Source organism: Panthera uncia (assembly GCF_023721935.1).
Source record: "Panthera uncia isolate 11264 chromosome D3 unlocalized genomic scaffold, Puncia_PCG_1.0 HiC_scaffold_8, whole genome shotgun sequence".
Lineage (NCBI taxonomy): Eukaryota > Metazoa > Chordata > Mammalia > Carnivora > Felidae > Panthera > Panthera uncia.
Window position 1 is genome coordinate 34090892 of NW_026057586.1, and position 22950 is coordinate 34113841.

Genomic DNA, 22950 nt, shown 5'->3' on the forward strand with positions numbered 1-22950 from the left:
TAAACAAACGTTTTTTAAGGGAGTAAAACTTAAATGTTCTCACACATAAATAAATATGTAAGGTGATAGATGTGTTAATTAACTACATGATAGAAAAATAAACATGTTTTCTATTGTATCCATTATTAGTAAAAACAATAAAAACATTTTATTTTACCTTCATGTATTCCTTCTCCAGTGCTTTTTCTCTTTTTTATTTTTTTTAATGCAGATCCAAGTGTCTCATTTATATAGTTTTCCTTATCTGTGGAGATCTTCTTTTTAATATTTCTTATCAGGCACATCTGCTAGCAATTAATCCCCTCAGTTCTTGTTTGTCCAAGAAAATCTTTATGTTTCCTTCACTTTTCAGGGATACTTTTCTGGATACAGAAATCTAGGTTTCCTTGTGGTGTTTGTCTGTCTGTTTTTTAACACTTTAAATATTTCAGTCCACTCTCCTCTCGTTTGTGTAATTTCTGAGAAAAACCCTCTGTAAGTTTTATTCTTTTTTCCTCTGTAGGTAAGGTGATTTTTTTTCCTCTGGCCTCTTGTAATATTTTCTTTTTGTCTTTGATATTCTACAGTTTATTATATGCCTAGGTGTACTTTTTTTGGTATTTATCTTGCTTGATGGTCTATGATTATGCTGATTTTACAATTTGGTTTCTGTCATTATTTTAGCAAGTTCTCATCAATTATTGCCTCAAATATTTCCCCTGCTTTGTTTCTTCTTTCTTCTCCTAGCATACCAGATAGACTTATGTCACACTTTGGAAATTTTCTCACAGTTGTACATTCTATTTTGTCTTTTTAATTATTTAAAAAAATTCATTTCAGTCTAGGAGGTTTCTATTGACACATCTTCAAGTCCTTTAATTCTTTATTTTGCCATACCAAGGCTACTGATGAGCCCACCAAAGGTATTCCTTATTTCTGTTGCAGTGCTTATTTTCAGCATTCCCTTTTCTTTCTGTGAGTTTCAATCTCTCTGCATATGTTACTCATTTGTTTTCTATGTTGTCTGCCTTTTCAATTAGTAACCTTGACTATCAATTAGAGATATTTTATATTCCCTGTTAATTCCAAGATCTCTATCATATCTGGGATTGGTTCTGATCTTTTTTGGTCTCTTCAGATAGTATATCTTTACTGCGTATAGCATGCCTGAGAAATTTTTGTTGAAAGATAGACATTTTAGGGACACCTGAGTGGCTCAGTTGGTTAAGTGTCCGACTCTTGACTTTGGTTCAGGTCATGATGACACAGTCCTGAGATCAAGTCCCGTGTCCTGGCTCTGACAGCACAGAGCCTGATTGGGATTCGTCCCTCTGCCCCTCCCCGCTCATGTGTGCATGCTCTCTCTCTCAAAATAAACATAAATATATATATATATATATATATATATATATATATATATATACACTCTCTCCCTCTCTGTCTCCCTCTCTCTCTCAGAATACGAACTGAGATAAATAGATCTTCCTTCAAGTGTGAGGTTTTATGTAATTTGTTAGAAACTGAGCTGTCTTTAATGTTAACTATAGTTGTACATGTCAAAGGCCTCAAATACTTTAGTGTTCTTACTTTTGTTTCCATTATTTCTTTTATATATTCATTGGAACTTCATCTTAGTTGAGTCTGAGCTTTGCAGTCATATCAGCTATAACACACTGTGTTATAGTGACAGCCTGTTAATATGGTAAGAAGGAATAGGGGAGGAAGGAATTCTATAGTCTTGTGATTAAACCTTTTAGTGGACCTATGTCCCTTGTCACAGTGTTTTTCTCTCCCTTAGGTGTGACAGAAAAATTACATGAGGCTATAGTTCGGCAACTAGACTCCCCACTTATGTGAGATGAGGGTCCTGGCAGGGTATTTTCCTCTAGAAAGTATGTTTGCTATGAAGAAGATAATTACTTTTCCTCTTCCCCTGCAAGAAACATGAGACAATTTTCTTGACTTTTCACCATGATAACTTGGTGAGATACTTGGAGGTAAAACCCACAAAAGATGTGTCCTTCCTATGTCTTCAGCCCCCAGGGGTTTTCCTCTTTTTTAAAAAAAAATTTTTAATGCTTATTTATTTTTGAGAGAGAGACACACACACAGAGCATGAGCGGGTGAGGGGCAGAGAGAGAGAGGGAGACACAGAATCCGAAGCAGGCTCCAGGCTCCCAGCTGTCAGCACAGAACCTGATGTGGGGCTCAGACTCACAAACCTCAAGACCATGACCTGAGTCGAAGTCAGATGTTTAACGAACTGAGTAACCCAGGCACCCAACTCTTAAACTATTTACACATTCAGCTTCCAGCAATTCCTCAGAATTAGCTTTTAAGTGCTTCTACCAGTTTATGTCTCCAGTGCTTTCTGCATTCAGGTAAGCTGATCTCAACTTTCTCTCTGCATTTGCCTGTCCCCTCAGGTTTTGGTGCGGCGGTTTGCCTTGCAACCTCAGTTCTCTTTGGGTTGAACACATCCAAGGAAAGTCATTGATTTCTGGTTTGTTCTGCTTTTTTCTTGTAAGGATGACTTCTAGGCTCTTTATATGTCAGAGTTGAAATAATACATAGAGTTTTAATCTTACCCCTTGGCAGAATATGATTATAGGCAAATGGGTTGCTTCACAAATAACATGAACTAAAGCAAATGTTCTAAATTAATCATGATTCTTAAAAAACAAAACAGACATAGACACTCAACTAGTTGGTTCAATCTCATTATTAATTTTTATATTATAATTAACATGGGTGTTGATTTTGTGTGAATATTTTTCTACAAGCCTGAACCAAAATAAGGTTAAAAATAATCTTTAAATTGTGGATACTTGAATTTTAGTAAGGAAAACTCTCCTGGAGTTAAATATACTCTAAATCTGGTGTAAAACTTCAGGGAAAGAGAAAAGAATTTTATTTGCATATACTGGACAAAATACATAGGGGAAATACAGCTATAATTTAATGATACCCACATATGCACTGGTTACTTTATAGTTTATAAATTGGCTGTAGTGGGAAGGTGAAATAAGATGCTCTAGAAATGTCTTGAATGATCTAGAATCATTGGAGGAAGTATTGAATCCCCAAAGAAACTAAAAGCCCTTATTTGAATGGAGAGGTTTCCTTCATTCATTCTCTTAAAACATCCTCTGTCCAAGGGATGTAAAATAAAATCACTTGAGAAGTAAACACCTTAATTCACCCTTTATCAGTTTATTTAGTGTAAAGTAATTCTTTTACTTATTAATTTTACCTAATTTGTTTTTTCTCCAGGCATCATCAGTACTTTTTAAAAGAACAGTTATTTGGGTGTCATTCTTCTTTTTCTTCTAATACCTGAAATAAGCTTTAATTTGATAATTTCTTGCTATTGTTCATCAACAATCTCAATTATTCAACTAATACACTGATGCAAAGATGCTATCCCTACCCCAATAGACACAAATCTGTGTTTGTCTTTCATCAAGATTAGAAGTTACAGCCATTGATCATATTTCCTCCCTTTGCAATAGATGGATTATGTGTGTTATATTCCCAAAGCTGTACAAAGTCCAATCTGCAACCCATCTCTTCAGCCATATTTTATAGAGGATAATATTCATCTTTCTTGAAAAATGAGTTTGGCACACTGATGTAAGAATAGAATGTGGTGCCTGTGTGGCTCAGTCAGTTAAGCATCCAATTTCAGCTCAGGTGATGGTCTCATGGTTTGTTCAAGCCCGGATAGCACAGAGCCTGCTTCAGATTGTCTGTCTCCTTCTCTCTGCCCCTCACCACTCATATTCTCTCTCTCCCTCTCTCTCTCTCTCTCAAAATATAACATTAAAAAAAAAGAATAAAATGAGTGAAATTCTTCCAAAATATTCTCTTAAGAACATTAAACTGTTCCAAACTGGCTATAAGAAACTCAAAACAATCAAACACAAAAGTAGAATTGACAAGAAAGGCCACATAACCCAATTTCCTTTTTCCACTATTTAATCCTTTGTTCATATTCCGGAGCATCTAAGCTCGATTTTATTAAGAGACTGAATACATTTCTACAGGTGCAGATGGTGGACAGCACTGAACTAAGAATCTAAAATTACAAACAGGAAAGTTAAAACCTAGGATACAAATATCATCCTGTAGGATATATACCTATTGTACTAGCATGGGCTATTCCTGTAGTCTTGTAAATATATAAATAAATTGTTTTTCTTGTTTGAAGATGCTGTGTTGGCTATTTTCTTTTCAATAAGGGTTTAGAAACTCAGACTCTTTCGAAGCCCATTGATGGCCCTCTATCAGAAAATATTATGATGGCAAATTTTCCAAGATGCAAGTAAATAATGAGAGATCTTGGGGCATATATATATATATATATATATATATATATATATTAATTCCAGATGAATTAACATACAGTGCTATGTTAGTTTCAGGTGTACAACATAGTGATTCGACAATTCTATACATTACTCAGTGCTCATCATGAGAAGTATACTCTTTAATCCCCATCACCTATTTCACCCATCCCCTTACCTACCTGCCCCTCTGGTAATCATCGGTTCTCCATAGTTAAAAGTCTGTTTCTTGGTTTCTCTCTCTCTCTCTCTTTTTCCTTGGCTCATTTGTTTTGTTTCTTAAATTCCACACACGAGTGAAATCATATGGTATTTGTCTTTCTCTGACTCATTTCACTTAGCGTATACTCTATAGCTCCATCCATGTTGTTGCAAATGACAAGATTTCATTCTTTTTCATGGCTGAATAACATTCCATTGTATATATATATATATATATATGTATATATATATATATATATATATCATATATACCACATTTTCTTTATCCATTCATCTGTTGGTGGACACTTGGGCTGCTTCCATAATTTGGCTGTGCTAAATAATGCCACAACAAACAGAGCGGGGCATGTATCCCTTTGAATTAGTGTTTTTGTAGATATTCAGTAGATATTCAGCAGTGTGATTACTGGATCCTAGGATAGTTCTATTAAGTTTATGAGGACTCTCTATACTGTTTTAGACAGTAGCTGCACCACTTTGCATTCTCACCAACAGTGTATGAGGGCTCTTTTTTCTCCACATCCTTGCCAACACTTCTTGTTTCTTGTGGGTTTTGATTTTAGTCATTCTGACAGCTATGAGGTGATATCTCATTGTAGTTTTGATGTGCATTTACCTGATAATGAGTGACGTTGAGCATCTTTTCACGTGTCTGTTGGCCATCTGTATGTCTTATTTGGAGAAATTTCTGTTCATTTTTTAATTGGATTACTTGGTTTTTTTGGCTATTGAGGTCCCTGTATTTCTTTCATCATCAGTATTTTCTTTTGTTGATTTGACAGACTAACACATGTAAATAGCTGCAAATGTCATGTGTATAACATGTTAACATGGACACAAAAGCTGTTGCATATATATCATGCATATTGCAATTTGTCAGAAACAACACAGGTTTGGCCTGGAACGATCACCCAATAAAGATGGAGTGATTTGGGCACCCAAAGTTTATATAAAAAGATGGCAAGTAAAAGACAAAGGCAGGTAAGTATAATTGCAATCAGCTCCTCACTGCCTGAAAGACCATCCAGGCATTCTAAAAGCACACAGGAGTGAAAGAGCACAGAGAGACAGTAAGAACAGAGCCTCACGGACTGAACAGATTTTAAAGTATTCCTCACACTTTTCCTCCCTTTACCTTCAAAAGTACTCAAAGACTTAGCTGCTACCAGAATTATTGTTTTAAAGATGAGAAACATAAGGCACAGATAAGATGCAATTCTTTAGTTTGCCACAAGGTTTGACTTCAAGGTCTCCTTACTTCTGGCTCAATGTTCTTTCTCCCTATGAGAAATTAAAATAGGATTTATTTGATAGAATCTGAGAGTCGGCTCCAGATATTGTAATGGTCGCTATTGACTGCCCACCTGTATGCTTTCCCTCCTTTCTGCTTCCTATCAGAATCCTTACGCCATTCAGAAATCTCTTCTTTTCCCACTATTACTCATGTTGATTGAGGGGTTGTTGATCTCGCTCCAGCTCCAGGGATAGGCTCCTATTTGCCTAAGTACAGCATGGTAATACTATATCCCACGTTATTTTTTTTTATGTAGAAATGGGCATGTGAGCCATTTACTCTCTAAAAAAAATAAGGTTTCTGTATACTTCTAAGAAGATATTTTCTTTCTCTTAAGAGATAACTGGGGAATAAGTTCTCTCTCTCTCTCTCTCTCTCTCTCTCTCTCTTAGACTATGTGCTTTTGGAAGCCGCCTTGAAAGCTTGAAAAAAGACAAAGTGAATGCACTGATGGGGCAGTAGTGAGACAAGGAAATAGACACGGAGTCCTGACTGTATGAAATCTGAAGAATCTCCACTTCTAAATGTGTTATGTAAGAATGTACTATTCCTTATACCTTAAGCCCATTTTAAACAGTTTTCTATAATTTGTATTAAAGAGTATTTCTGAAAGTTCAGAGGAATTATGCTGGTGGTAAAATAGGTATTACATCAGAAAGACTTTTTAATTCAAGTTACAGAAACTTGATATAATAATATAGTATTTTGTTTCTGAGAGCATACGTCCAATTTTACAAAGCATAAAGCGATGTATGATTAAATGCAAACACATTTTATCAACGAGCATAGTTCCTGAACTTTAAGTCTTTTATCCAGTCTGAAGTCACCATTTCCTTCCCACCAAATTACATCCCTTCCCTTGATACTTAAAAATCTTCATGTGTGCAGAAGTCTTCCATAGAAACATCCTCATGCCACTTTAGAGATACTCCTATTCTAAAAGATTGTACCATTTATGTCTGTATTTATTTAGCGGTGTTTTTCATTTGTGGTGTTTCCTCTCCTACTACATTGTCAACTCCTGTGAAAAGCGAGGCATAAGCCTTTCTTTTCATTTCCCATGGCACCTAACACTAGACTCCAAATGCAAAGAGCTTTTAATCGATTTCTCCTGATAATGAATGATAGAAAACATTACCTGGGTTAAGCAATTATGAAGTTCCTTGGTTTTCTGCTTCATAGATTCAATTCATTAATTATCATAAAATCTGAATGGAGTGGACCCAAAAGAAACATTGGCCCAATATTCCCAAAATATGAATGGAATGGAAACAAAGGATAACAGGTGTGGCTAGTTATCATAAATTTATGCCTAACTTTAATTTTACGCCACTTTTATTTTTTCTTTTTCCTGCTATAACTCTTCCTACTGCCCAGGCTGGTCCAGACTCATTTTTGTGTCCTTGGACCTGATGTCCCTCCTGAAAGACAGTTCACCTTTGCTATCCAATTTGAGACCATCATCTCCTGACATAGTGCTGTCCTATGAAGGCTCACCTTGTTCCCTCTAGGACCACATCCTGTTAATCATCACCAACTTAATAACAGTGATGTTAATGCTGTAGCCATAATACTCTCATCTCCCTCCCCAGGCCTTCTGGGCTGTTCAGACGGCTAATGTCTTGTTAAAACTTTTTTACTTATTAATTTTATCTGTGACAGAGGCTGATTAGCTTCTGAATTACTCCGTGCCTATTTTTAGTCTGCCATGCTTCTATCCTTCACAGACAGTTTAATCCCAAAGTATTAATTCGTCTCTATATAATGCTGACTTGTCTTTCTACAGGTATCCTAAATCTTCCTGTTTTCACTCAAGGTCCATCCACCTTGCTTTAAACTTATGTTCCTTGCCCATTGCTTTCGACGATTCACCTCTCTCAGGAAGGAGAGAACTCCTTGTTTGGAAGCCATAAGAAAGCTTGAAGCCCATCACTAACCTATTATCAATGCAGATGATAAAGAATATGAAGTTGCAAATACCTGTAATTAACAAGGACTCTGTAAACATCTAGCTTTAGTGTTATGTGAGGCACTGTTGAGATGTTTGCTTTTTGTTTTTTACTTGTTGGGTTTTTTTTTTGTTTTTTCTGTACTTTAGGTGCTAATAAATCCTGTTGTAGAAGGAAACTAATATGCATGAATCCAACTGAAACCAATATAAGACAGTTCGGAATAAACAGCCTTTGGAATAAAATGGCAAAAACAAAGAGACCAAATGTATGATCCAGATACTCAGTGCTATAGGTGGACAGAAAGAAGACAGGGGGAAATGATTGTTACAGAGTTTGTAGAAGGTATCAACAGAGGGTTCAGAACAGTGTTATGCTTTAAATAACTAGGATACTGAAAAGAAATAAAAAGAAATGTAACCAAAATAGGGAGAACAATATGAGGGAGCAATTTGAGGATACAATTAAAATATCATGTAGCTTGGGACACCTGGGTGGCTCAGTTGGTTAAGCTTCTGACTCTTGATTTCAATGTGGGTCATGATCTCACAGTCGTGAGATCAAGCCCTGCATCAGGCTCTGCTCTGGGCATGAAGCCTACTTAAGATTGTCTCTCTCCCTCTCTCTTAGCTCCTCCCCTGCTCGTATGCTCTCTCTTTCTCAAAAAAAAAAAAAATCATGGAGCTTGGATTGATAAATATAGTGGAAGGATACTAATCAGTTGAATGGAGGCACAGAGTAAAAGTTATATATGTGTTCTGGGTTGCACTGAATTCTAAATTGAGAGTCGATATATTCTAATAGAACAGGGAAAATTGTAGGTTGAAGTCAAAATCAGTTAACCATAAATGTGGGGTATCTAAATCATGTAGTTGCTACTATGAAGCCTCTTGGAATCTTCTCTACACAAGGCTTGACCCAGAGGTGTATGGAAGTCTATATATATAAAGTGCATACTATCCCTTGACCAGTATTTGTGGACTTAATTTCGTAAGTTTTTCTTTTTTTTTTTTTTTAATATTTATTTATTTTGAGAGAGAGAGCATATGCGAGTGAGGGAACAGGGTAGGGGCAGAGAGAGAGGGAGGGAGAGAATCCCAAGCAAACTCTGTGCTGTTAGCCCGGAGCCAACACAGGGCTCAATCTCATGAGCCGAAATCAAGAGTCAGACACTTAGCCAACTGAGCCACCAGGCATTCCTCATTAAGTTTTTCAATCAATTCCATTCTATATATCTTTTTTTACTCTATTATTTTGGTTCTTCTAATAGTCTAATTTTTCCATTACTTATCCATCTTCCACATATTACTTTATCCTAATTTCAGCTATAACCTGGGTTCTAATCCTGGCTTCATTTCTGTCACGTGATAATGACTGCATTCATATGCAAACATCCTGCAACTCTTCATCCTCTCTCTTTGGGGTCTCTGCGAGTTCCAGCCCCTCATTCTATGAACCGCTTCTGAGGATAGCCTTCCATCTGTTCTAAACTGCATACACAGACAAGATTTGACAGGCCACAGAGAAAGTTTGGTGAATATAAAAATTCATTTCTATTCTAGAATCTAGAATCTATTCTAGAATTCTATTCTCTAGGACCAGAGAGCAAGTCTCTTAAAAGTAGAGGTAGTATACTATTTACCTTTGCATATCCTCAATCTCTGCAGTGACTGGCATGGGGTACAAACTCAGCATATTCATCTGTGAATTTGGTTTTAGGTAGCATATAAAATTAAGAAAAATGTTATCAGCACTTAACACGAAACCATATTTTTCATTAAACAAATATTTATTTGATGAATACAGTGATGATATTGATTGTGGGGATGGTTTCACAGGAGCATACATGTATCAGAACTCACTGAAGTGTATGCTTTAAATATGTGCAGTTTATTATATATTAATTATTCCTAATAAAGCCATTAAATGTATGTACTGATCACCTCTTATGCGGCATCAGCTTTACAATGAACTGCATACACATACAATGATGAAAAGGCATTATTTCCTGTGCTGAAGGAATATATAGAATAACAGCAGGAGGGTAAAGTCATACAGTTGGCTCAGATGAGTCTGAGGATTCACAGAAACACAGAAGACTTAAAAGATAAACAGACATTTCCCAAGTGGACAGAGAGATGGAGGGCATTCTAAACTAGGAAGAGGTCCATGTGCAGAGTCACTGAGAAATAAAAATGCTATGTATTTTCAATATGGGTAGGGTATAAAAAAAGAAAGTCAACCAGGTAAACTAGCAAATGATATTATAAATGATAGGATATTGACTGAGGAGTCCAGATACACATAAACGCAGTCAAACTAAAGCAATGAATTTAGATTAAAAGAAAAGAGAGAGAGAGATGGAATATGAGATCTATTTTGAAGGAGGAACATAAACTTGGACAAAGGACACCAAAGACATAAGGTAGTACTAATGAGCATTCTCCTCTCCCTCACCTTATGTGTGATGCCCTTCATTCTTACTTAGAGATCTACCATCAGTAAGTTGTGTGGGCGAGACATTTGTCCTTCTGGAAAATAGTAGATATACAGAGTAGATATACTCCTACACCTTCATAAATTATGTGAATAGTGTGGGATTATACCCAGAAATGAGGCTCAAGCTTCAATGAACTGGTCACCATAGACAAACCAACAAGATTTTTTTTTATTTTTCCTTTTTTTGTCGTGCTATTATAAATAACTACTATAATTTAATCCTTAATCATTTACATATAAATTCCAAACAACTTTTATACTTATCTAAAGACTTACTTATGTCCATTATTTTATCCTGAAAGGTAGGTTTTGACATGGATTATTATCTCTAGTTGCAAGATAATGAAACAGGCTCAGATAAAATGACTTGACCAGGTTAACCAACCCCCCCCCCCCGCCAAAAAAAAAAATTCAGAGTCAAGAGTGAGATCCTACTCTGTTGACAGTTTTTCCTGTACCATTTCAGTGTTAATGCTGAAAAACCTTGAAGCACTCCCAGAATCCTGACTCTCATTTTTTGCTACACCAAGATTTGGGATCAGGTGTTACTCTTCCCCAAATCTCCAAGGGAGAGAGAGAAAGGAGTATTTTAATAAAAATGATTGCCTCATTACACATTTACTGGGGAGTATGATAAACTCTATAATTAGCATGGATGCACAGCACACTTATGGAGCCTCTCAATGGTTTCAATAGCCTACCTCTTAAAACATTCTTGTCATACAAGCAGAAAATAAGGAATATGAAAATTTCATGGTTTTCTATTTAATGCTTTTTGTAATACTCCTGAAAACTTAAACTTATCCTGTAAATTGCATTTGACTAAAAAGATGACTAAAGAGTTATGTGCAGTGGTCTAAGGAAGTAGACACTTGGAGAAGTAAGTCTAGGAGACTTTAATTCAGCCTTGGCCAAATACAGTCTTAATCAAAGTGGTTCTGAGTTAATCTTCCCTTCTTTCTTCTTTCCACATCAGTAAAATGAGTGATTCTGCTCAACCATAAGCCACTTTGCATTTATCTTTGTCATTTGTTTTCTACTGTAACTTAAAGGCCTTGACTGACAATCTAAGAACTTCAAAGAGATGGTTCCTGATTCTTACTGTAGAGAAGTTGTAGGAAGGGAAACTGTAGGGCCATCTCTCTGGACAGTGTAATGATAAAGGTGATCCCAGGATGCAGAAAGTATCTGAGAGATTATAAGAAACAGAGATTTCAACACTGCAATTCCTCAATGTGTTTTGATGACGTGAGCTCACTTCTGAGTGGTACACATAAGGATTTGTCTCTAAACACACACAAACCCATCAAGATTAAGCTACAGATTTGTAAACATTTTTTTGATGTATACACCAATATCCCCCATGAGTATACATACACAAATTCCCAAAAATTAATAGTAAATTGTACCAGTAATATATAAAATCATAATACTTCTTAATTAATTGGGTTTTAACTTATGATGAGCCTGAGTCAGCATTCAAAACACCAGTATGTGAAATCCACTACAATAAAGGACTAAAGGAGAAAAACTCAATGATTATACTATCTGAAGCAATTTATAAAATTCAACATCAAACCATGATAAAAATTCCCAAGTAGGATGGAAGGGAACTTCTTAACAAAAGGTCATCAATGAAAATCTATAGCTAACATTATACTTAGAGGTAAAAGACTGACTATTTCTCCCTAAGACTACGGTCAAAGCAAAGATGTCAACTCTTATCATTCCTATTCAAATTTCTATGGGAAATCTGTCCAGTGCAATAAGGGAAGAAAAAGAAATAAAAAGATGACAGATTAAATAGAAGACATAAAAATACCCTTCTTCACAGATGACATGACCATCACCATGAAAAAACTCGGAATCTATTCCATATACACACACGCACACACACATACAAGAATGCCTAGATCTTGGAAGGATCTCAGGATCTCAAAGGCATAATACTGAATGAGGGAAACTAGCATCAACGAGATGCATGCTATATGACTTCACTGAATAACACTCTGAGGGAAAGGATGGTGAGAACAGATCAGGGTTGCCAGGGATTTGGGTTAAGGAGAGTGTTTACCTATAGAAGGATAGCATAAAGGAGTGTTGTGGCATCATGGCTTCTGGTACGTAGATACTGATTGTGGTGGCTGTTACAGGAATCTATTCATATGCCCCAGCTGATACTATTGTGCAGAATTCTTTTTTAAATGAAGATGTAAATAAAAAGCATTCAAGTGAAATTTACTTATACAGAGAAAGAAGACTGAGTATACATATACAGTTGACCTTTGAACAACATTGGTTCAAATTTTATGGGTCCACTTATAAGATTTTTTTCAACACAGTTCAGTGTTGTAACTTTATTTTCTCTTCCCTATGATTTTCTTGATAACATTTTATCTTCTCTAGCTTAATTTATAGTAAGAGTAAGATATATAACATATAAAATATATGTTAATCAATTGTTTATATTATCAGTAAGGCTTCAGTCAACAGTAGGCAATTAGTAAACTTTTTGAGAAGTCAAAAATTATACTTGGATTTTCAACTGTGTAGGGGGGTTGGGTCTTCTAACCCCACATTGTTCAAGGTTCAAATGTAATAAGAAACACTAGCTGAAAAAAATATAATAAAGGAAACAAAACAAATACTAATATCTATGTGTATATAGATAAATATTTGAAATCACACATTGAACGGGTATACCATGTACCTGGGTATATCAACCTAGAACAATAAACATCAAAACATTCTAGTAAAAGTACTAGATTTAAGTTAAATAAATAAGTATATAAGAGAGCATCTAGGAAAAAAAGAACATGTAATTTATAAGGAAAATTAAAATAGATTATTATTAGCACTTGTTACAATAATTATTTTTTACATAAGAAAATCAAATGCCATATTTAAGTCATGAGAAAAGAAAGCATGAACCAAAGCTTTTATTTACACCTAAAAACTGACTCTCAAAAATAAAAGGCACTGTTATCAGCATGCAGGAACAAAAGAGCTATTGTTCCCATGAGCACATTCTAAGGAATCTACAGAAGAATGAGTTTTAGACAACCAAAATAACTACAGAGACAGTAACATAAGGTTGAATGGTAAGCAAAAAATATATGGTGATTTGTAAAACTAAGAATAATTATAACTAAGAGGGAGAGAGCATAGGTCTAATGACTATATGTTCTAATACGATAAAGTGCAACTATTAGGAAAAAATAGATGAAGAGAGTATATTATGAAAATAATTTTGGAGTGCCTGGGTGGCTCAGTCATTTGAGTATCTAACTCCTGAGTTCAGTTCAGGGCATGATCCCAGAGTCATGGGATTGAGCTCATCATCGGGTTATGCACTGAACATAGAGTCTGCTTATGATTTTCTCTCTCTCCTTCCCTCTGCCCCTCTCCCCCATCTGTGTTCTCTCTAAATAAATAAATAAATAAATAAATAAATAAATTTAATGGGTCTTGTAATAAATTGGTGTTATTGGGATTGTTATTCTTTGTCTTGAATATGTCACCAAAATAATAATAATAATAAGTCTGATAACAGATTAATTATACCATTCTTTTGTCATTGAGAAGCAGAATTCCTTGTGAGAAAGAATCCTTTCTTCCCGGAGAGGAAAAAAGGAGACAGATATAGTGAAATTACTATAAATTACTGAATTACTGAAAATTGAATTGCTGAAAGTGAATTACTGAAATTGTAATTGTAAATATTGATATGAACCTATAATACAGTTTATTTTATATTTTGTGTGTGTGTGCATGTATGTGTGTATCAGTCCATTAGTAATGAACATCCATAGTGTCCTACTGTGGTCTTGAGATACCATTTCTCACTAAAAGAAATTATCAGGGATTGTTGGAGAAACAGCTGATTCCTCACTCTGAAACAGCAAATGTACAAGATGAGTTTTATATACCCTATAATACTAAAGGTTAAGTAAACTATCAAACACTACAAAGGTCAGGTTTAAAGGACCCAAATACCACCTGAAGAGTCTCAACTGGCCAAATATGGTATAATGTATGTTCCAATAATTGTAACATTCTTGAGGGGATAAAATCCATCATATATTTTTAGATCCATGATTTCATAATTATATTCTAAAAACTGGTCACCTTCATATGATCAGAAAGTATTTCATTATAATAGAAACTGGTAAACAGGAAATAACCTGCTATTCTGTATTTTCTATACAATCTTGCAGCACTGGGTACCAATTAAATAATGAAGGGACTTGCCACTTTTATATAAAAGTATCACAACTTATAAACAAAAACATACACAATAAAATTAGGATATAACCTGTTTGCAACTCTCATTTAATAAATAATATAAGCAGTAATGATCAATGGTTGCTAAGATCGTAAAAACAACCAAATATCACGTACTTCATATAGGCTCACCAAACACTGCCAATAGTCTTGCAAAAGGGACTGGAGTTTTGTCTGACCTAATATCTGAATCCACCTACCAATTTGCAGCAACTATAGAAGGACCACTGAAATTGTTGAACTGCACCATTTGTGTGCAATTGGCAATATTTTGACTGGGGGAAATTTTACAGGGCCAATGGTTCAGGTTATTCCACAAATGAAAGGGATAGTAGGGAAATCTATACAAAACAAACTTTATTTAAAAAAAAATTACTAAAAATAAAAAGTATGTGTAACATAAACTATAGTGTCTGCTAATGCACATTGGGGTTATAAAACTACGAACAATGCAAGCAAAATACTACTATAAACGTCAAGCAAATAGTTACTCATAGAGCAGTGAGGACAATTAAATTGGAAACAAACATATGACACATGGCAGGTACTTCTGGGGTAGCTGGCAAGATTATAATTCTTAACCAGACAGGGGCTTGCTTTATAATAGTACACTAAGTCACATTTTGAGGGTTTGTTTTATTTTGTTTTATATCTGTGTTTTATTTTATAATAAAAAGGTTTTGGGTGTTTTTTGTTTGTTTTGTTTATCACTGTTTTTTTGGTTTTTGGTTTTTGTATTTTTTTAGATTTTTGAGATTTTAATTTCTTTCGATTATGTCACTTTTTGCAAGGTAGGAAACATAATCAAAGGAAGACAGTCTAGTCCTCTAGGGATCCAGGGTGAGTCTCTTAATGTTCAGCAGGATGACATCATAATACCAGATGCCAATATGGAGGTTATAAACTCTAAATAATAACCAATTCTCTACATTTTTCCTTAAGAAACTGCCAAAAGTTCAATCCTTAAGGTATGATATAGAGAACACCCTGATCTACAAAAGACAGAATAATCCAGATGAAATGCTGGTGAACCTATTGGTGAATCAGAGCAGAGCTAGTCAAGGACCAATGAAGAGAGAAAGTGTTTACATTTTGAAAACTTCCTCTGAGGTTTTAAAATTTCCTGGTTGCTGTTAATAACACAAATAAAAAGTATTACAAATGCACCCACACTGATATTTTATTGCAACATCTTCCACTACAACACAGAGTTAGAGGTGAGTGCAGGGGACAAAATACTTAGATACTTTCACAATAAATTACTTAATGATAAGAAATCTGACATATTGCCTTCTTCCATCTACCACAAAAACAAATTGGCAAGGATGATTTTTTGAAAACAATGTTCAACTCTAAAAAGATAGCAACATTTTCCACTACAGAATAATCTCTCACTTTCCCATACAATTAACATTGCCACTCTTCCGTGATACATAGTCATGTGGAAAAAACTTACCAGGAGCTTTAGCCAGGGTCAGGGGTTGAAAAAGAGTGCGTGCTAATTAGCTCATTTGTAAGCTCAGTTAACATCTTTAGGATGGACGCATAAAATCTGGCCATTGTTCTATTAAACAAATGCCAAGTGCAGAATTCCTTAGCCCTTACCTAAGTTTCTCCTGGTGGTCTTACAGCTGGGTTCGGTGGCATCTGTGACTCCACTCCCCGGGCTGAGGCAGCAGCTACGCGTCAAAGTCTGGAATGGCACTGGAAGAGTATCCCCGGCAGCCTCTGCATGCCTATTTGGCAATGCTCGCTTGGTAAAATCCCGGCGGAATTGCCAAGGACCGGGACAGGTGCAGCCCAGTCTCTGCCTGCCTTTGCAGATACAGCCGCCGGCAGGGAGGAGCCTACGAAAATGAGCAAGGCGCCAATCCAAAGCAGGCCTCCGGCAGGCACAATGGCCTTACTGGTATAGAAGGCAGTGGAACAGACGTGCACAACCACAGGAGCAGCGCGGGCTGAAAGGACGGACAGTTCGCTCAAGGTTGGCAGCGGACACGCCTGAGCCTGCACGGCGAGCCTCAACTAGCCTCGGTCCCAGCAGCCAGCTGGGCGCCGGAAATGGTACGCCGGAAGGCGACGCTGCAGAGTGGCGTCACCAGGCCTTTTTGGCGTGTTCTTGCGTGTTTGATGATTTCAAAGTATTTCTGTTCAGAGGGAAAAATCCAAATTTCGCATTCTGTGCAATGAAAAAAAGTGTCCATTTTAAACTGGTTATATTGAATGTAGAGGCATTTAATAAACATTTTATAAATTGTTGGGGGTGCCTCGGTGGCTCAGAGGGTTGAGCATCGTACTTTGGCTCAGGTCACGATCTCACAGTTCGGGAGTTCGAGCCCCACGCGGGGCTCTGTGCTGACAGCTCAGAGCCTGGAACCTGCTTCGGATTCTGTGTCTCCCTCTCCTCTGCTCCACCCCCGCTTGTTCTCTCTCTCTCTCTCTCTCTCTCTCTCTCTCTCTCTCAAAAATAAATAAACATTAATTTTTTTAATTTAAAAATTTTTTATAAATTTTGTAAACTTGTGAGCACTTACTATGTGCCAAGCGCTGTACTAAGCTTTGGTGTGTTATGTTTATTTCATATTCTCAGCACTGTTAGACTCTGCACTTTATACATATGGATACAGAAACCGCGTGTACGGAGGCCAGATGACTTAACCCTGATCTCATGAGTTAATCTATAGGGGCAAGACTTATCCCATTTGTTGAATTGCAGACCCTATGTCATGATCTACTGCACATTACAAGCCTTTCTTTGGGATCACAGGAAGCCTATACTGATACAGGGTATAGATTTAGGGTAAGATTACCAGAAATGTTCATTCAACACACTTGAATATACCCCATGCATAGACAGTGTTGCCTCTCATTTACATCTCTTCACAGCTTCAGTTGTCCATCTTTAAGGAACCCAAAAAACCGAATGGTACATACAAAATGAATTTTAAATCATGTAGCAATGGAAATATCTGTGGATTATTTGGAGAGAATTAATGATTTTCTCAAGTCCATGTTTCAGAAAATGGTTATATTTGTGTTTGGTTTGACATAACTGTAGATTTTTCACCTGCTTTATCATGAAGTCTGGACAGGAGGGGAAAAAAAAACCATACATTTTATCAAAGTGACAAGACAATGATCCACCATGTATCTTGGTCGCAAAAAATATGTTATTAGATTCAATTTATCATGAAAAATTGCTAGATTGTGAGAAGGCTGAAATGGCAGCATGGCAAGAGTGCAGCTCTTTGGTACTAATTATCTTAAGAGTTGACCTTCCAGGTCACCCCAAACCCTGTATTAATTCAGGAGGAGAGCTTAGATGGCCAACTCGGAGACACCAGAAAATTCCAACAGAAAAGTGTTCAGCTTAACTCTTGCAAGGCTGCATGAGCAGACACACATTACAATGATATCTGAAGTCCTGACAGTCTCATCTCATGCTATCTTTCCAACCTTGCTTGTCACTCCTCTCTGTGCAGATTCCCTTGTATTAAAAATATACTCACTATTCCTGGAAGAAGTCATTCTTTCTTTCTGTCCCTTGCCTTCACTGAAGCTGTCCCAGACCTCTCAAAAGCCCTCTCCTTCTTAGCTACTTTCTGAGTTAATAATCATTCTTCCAGGTCAACCTCATTCTAGGATCTTTCTCTATAAGATATCTCTATCAAATTATCTATAAATTCAACTGAACAAAATAATTTTATCCCCTAAAATGCTACAGTACTCACTGTCCGTGTCACGTGTTGAACAGTTAATGTAATCTTGAATGTGCCAGCTGAACTTATCCATCTTCTCCATCTAATCAACTAATTAATAGCTTGATTTACCCCTGCCCAGAGTAGGAATTTTTATATGGAAGGAAGTATGGGTGAAATACTTTCTGATTCTCTTATTGATTGTTACCCAAATGCCTTTGTGTTTTCCCTTCTTTGCTGCCTATTAGCCACATTGCTTCCAATTTAAGTCATAGAGTGGGCCATAGAGCCCATGGCTAACATTGAGTATGATGAGCTGAACTGTGTTCTCCCAGGATTTACATGTTGAAGCCCTAATCACAGTACCTCAGAATGTGACTGTATTTAGAGATACGGCCTTTGAAGAGATGACTAAATTAAAATGAGACTGCTAGGGTGAGCTCTGATCCAATTGAACTGGTGTCCTTATAACACAAGGAAATTTGGACATAAAAAGAGACTTCAAGGATGTGTGTGCACAGAGAAAAGACCACATGAGGACACCATGAGAAGGCAGCCATCTACAAACTAAGGAGAGGGGCCTCGGGGGGCAAAAAGGATTTTGCTAACACTTTGATCTTGGGCTTCCAATCTTTAGAACTGTGATTAAATTAATTTCTGTTATTTATGCCACCCACTCTGTGCTAATTTGTTATGGGGGCCCTACCAAACTAAGACATCAAGGAATCTATTTTATTAGCTGAAGTTATAATATTTGGCTTTGATACTAAGGTGGCACATATGATATCCAGGGACAACACCTTTTCATCTATTTGGTTTGTTTTGTTTTAATCAATGTGAATCAAGAGGAAGATGAAAGAAAGTTTAGAGAAAGAGAGAGAAAGAGAAACTAATTAGGCATTTAGAGAGAAGCAGAAATAAGTGATAATGAGGCCTGGAAAGAAGCTCCTTGGTTCCACACCTTAGTGAATTCTGGTCGAAGTTCCTTACTCTGGGTTCAATGACTGACTGGTTAACTCAGGAAATCTCCTTTCCATGGGAGCTAATTTAAGTTTTGTTTTTTGTTTTTGTTTTTGTTTTTCTTTCTGTAATTACAACAAATAAGCTGGGCTTAAAAATCCATGGAGGGAAGAGGTAGCAGAAAAATTAACACTGATATGTGCCATGAAACTTCGGTACTTGCTTAATCTGCAATCTACCATATGGTTTAACCCTAAAAATTGTTATTATCCTTAAACTCCAAATACTCATGGAAGAGTAACTTTCTCATACCAAATATCACTAAACCATCTTGGTGCTAACAAGTATCACGTAGTCAGTAAGCCCTATATCGCTTGTTGCTGCCCATAGGTTCCATATTTACCTTTACCTTTCTGTCTTTGCACATGCTTTTTTCTACCAGGGAAACATTCTTCTCTGCCATCCTTGTGCAGACAATGCAGAAGTTATCTTCATGATTGGAAGATGTGTCTCATACCCAATGGTGTCATGAAATCAACCCATAATGGTTCATTAGAGCCAATTGTTACATCCTTGGAAATTTATGCCTACTAAGCCATTGTTAAGCACAACCACTATTAAAAATCAACTTAGCATTAAAAAAACTTTATTTTAAACCATAGTGTTAAATATGCAAACTCATAATTTTCTAAATATTTTACTACATTTCACCATTACCTATGCTCTGGGTTTATTGACCTCTATTATATGTGTTTGTTGTAAATAACAATGTGCTAGTGTGCATCTCTTCCCAACTCTGCATTCAGTGATGTCATGTTGGAAACTTGAAAATAGTCAAGGCGAAACACATTGACAAATACTAAAAACCAGGGCTTGGTTTATTATTTTGTGATTGTCTGTAGTAAGAACTAATTGAGAAAATGGTAATAGTACAGAATAAACTTCAAAGTGTGCCATGTCTGTGATTACCACACAAAACTGAAAAAAAAACTAAAAGCTTTCAGTGTTATTCTGTTCTTCAATTTGGCAAAGACCCTTCTGGCACATTGATGAATAAGTAAGGTTTATAGACATACAAGTTTTTGTTTCACTTTCATCTTACTCATTAATGTAAATAAAAATACCAAACAACATTCGTATCCTAACTACACTAGTTCATCAATTGTTTCTATATAGATGCTAAGAATACACGAGGCAGCAAAAATCAATAGCAGGATTTTCTGAGAATTGTAGGAGAAGAAAAATAATTTTCCTTCTATACTTCTAAGATCTTGGCTAAGAACTTCCCGTCCCGCCCCCTAATAAAAAAGACCCAGGACCAGCAGAAAAACAAACTGAATTTCAATAACATGTATACTCCCTTTCTTAGGAGATACCCAGGAAAACTGTGTAACTCCTTAAATGGTCCAAGTCACACCTTAAATACCATCTCAAGCTAAAGACAAAAGAAAGATGCCGGTCAGGACTGGGAGCCAATTATGGTAGGTTACCAGGAAAAGCACAGTAAACAAGGATAAGGTTGTTATGCAAAGTTGTCATTAACTTATCTACTGATAAGAGTTTCTAGAGATTTAATCATCCTCTTTCTGGTACAGAGAGGAAAATCCCCTTACAAATAGACATTTATTATAAATGTAAATATCCCATAGAAAAAGGAAACTTTTACTCGGTTGTTTTCAAAGCTTCTGTTATATCTGCTGTTTCTTTAAAGCCAGCTCAGATAACCCGTATGCCAAAGAGGCATATTTTGGAGTGGCAAATTTTGCTACCCTTCAGAATCAATGGGCTGTATGGAATTTTTGTTAAATATTGTATATTTTGGTAGCTTTTGAATTAAAAAAAAGAAGATTGACTACTGATTCTATCTTCAGAAAATCCACAGGATGTGTACCTGTGATCAGGATATCTGTTCTGTTGGCTTCTCAAGCAATTGCTTAAAACAATTGCCATTTTGTCAGTCCAAAGATTTTGGCCCAGTTCAAATAAAGTCAAGTAAGACACTCTCTCCGCATTGGCCACTACATCTTTCTTTTTAAATGGCTCCAGACATGTGAATTTTTCACACTCCCCTACAGCATGACGGAGAATGAGTGGCATTTGGTAATCCTGAAGACACGGGGTCATTAACTTGACCTTGTGGTTGCTTTTTGAAAGGGAGTCTGAACCAGTGGGAAGGAAGGATCTTATGAATCTTATTTTATTTAATTTATTTATTACTATACTTTTTATTTTTATGTGCTTATTTATTTCTTACTTCTTTGTCCCCTTCCTCCCCCATACATCCTGCCAGAAGAGTAATCAGCAGCCCACTCAGCCACAGGAAATTTTGATGAACAACAGATTCAAGGGAGAAACTTCAGGTAACACAAAGCCAGAGGAGCTGCACATTTTCCTTCTTTGATAATCAAGTCTTTTGTTTTGTTTTGTTTTGTTTTGTACTCTTAAGAACTATCTGCCTATATGGAAGTCAATATACAGTTTAGTTTTCTTATCTGGTCTCCCTTCACTCCACTAGCTTCCATTTCCTGCCCTATTTGAAATCCCCTTATAATTCAAATGGCAGCAGTCTGTTTTCAAAGACAAATCCTACTGATAACTCAGAAGGAAGAGAGATTTTGGTTTTCTAATTCATCCTTTCACCCCTCATTACCACCACCCTCCTCTAGCCCCCAGTTTCAGTCTAGATCTCAAGTAGGCACTTTCTTTCTGGATCTTAATTCTGAAGGAGGTCGTTTATTTCATGTGCATCACCCCACCCGATCAGCTGAACTCTCCGTTGCCCTCCTCTAATTAATTACTGTTTGTAAAGAGTTCAGAAGATGAATAGTGCTATATAAGTGCTAAGTATCATGATTTCATTGTCCTATTTCAGTTCTTATTGGAATGAAGTATCATTATAATAATCAGCTTGTTGCATTTACAACTCAGGAGGGGGAGAATCAAAGCAGAAATACCTTTACTACTGCCATTTCTAAATCTCTAGAATAGCCACCAAAGCCTGCAGTGACCCCTGAGATCATCCTTAGACTTCATACAGTGACTATCTCATAGAAAACCAACTACTTGAACATAAATCAAGTACAAAAGGAAGAGGGGTTTCAATGGTAGATTTGAGTGTGTATGGAATTTTTATTCAAGTGGCTTAGGTTTCAGCTTTAATTCAATGATTGTATACACTCATCTCATCTAATAATAAAAATGTAAACCATATATAAACTTTCATAATGACTTCTAGGCCTATTTTCATCTCTGCAACCTTTTGTTCCTATCACCTCATTTCTTGGACTGTTTTGACAATTGAATGTGTCAAATTTTATTACTGTACTCTGGCCTCTCCAGTGTGTTAGCATTTGGAATTTTGTTATTGTAGTTTATAAAGAAGCACATAAAGTCCATAAAGTGCCATCTGACAACCATTACCCCCACCAACCCCAGAGCAAGTGAATGAGAAGCAGGCGAGATACCCTTGGAGTCTCTTCTAAAAAAACCAGACATTATTGTCTGCAATTATGATACCATTCAGACCCCATCAGTTCAATGCTCACCTAGGGAGCTGACTACAATTTCTTCACTTTTCAAAATTCCAAGAAAAAGCCAACCCAAGTTTGCATATCTGACTTTCAGACACCTAATGGGTAGAGGGAGACATGAAATGGGAGTGGATGTCTGTAGTCTGTATCCTCAAGTTTTGCCTAGAAATTAAATCTCCTGGACTCCAC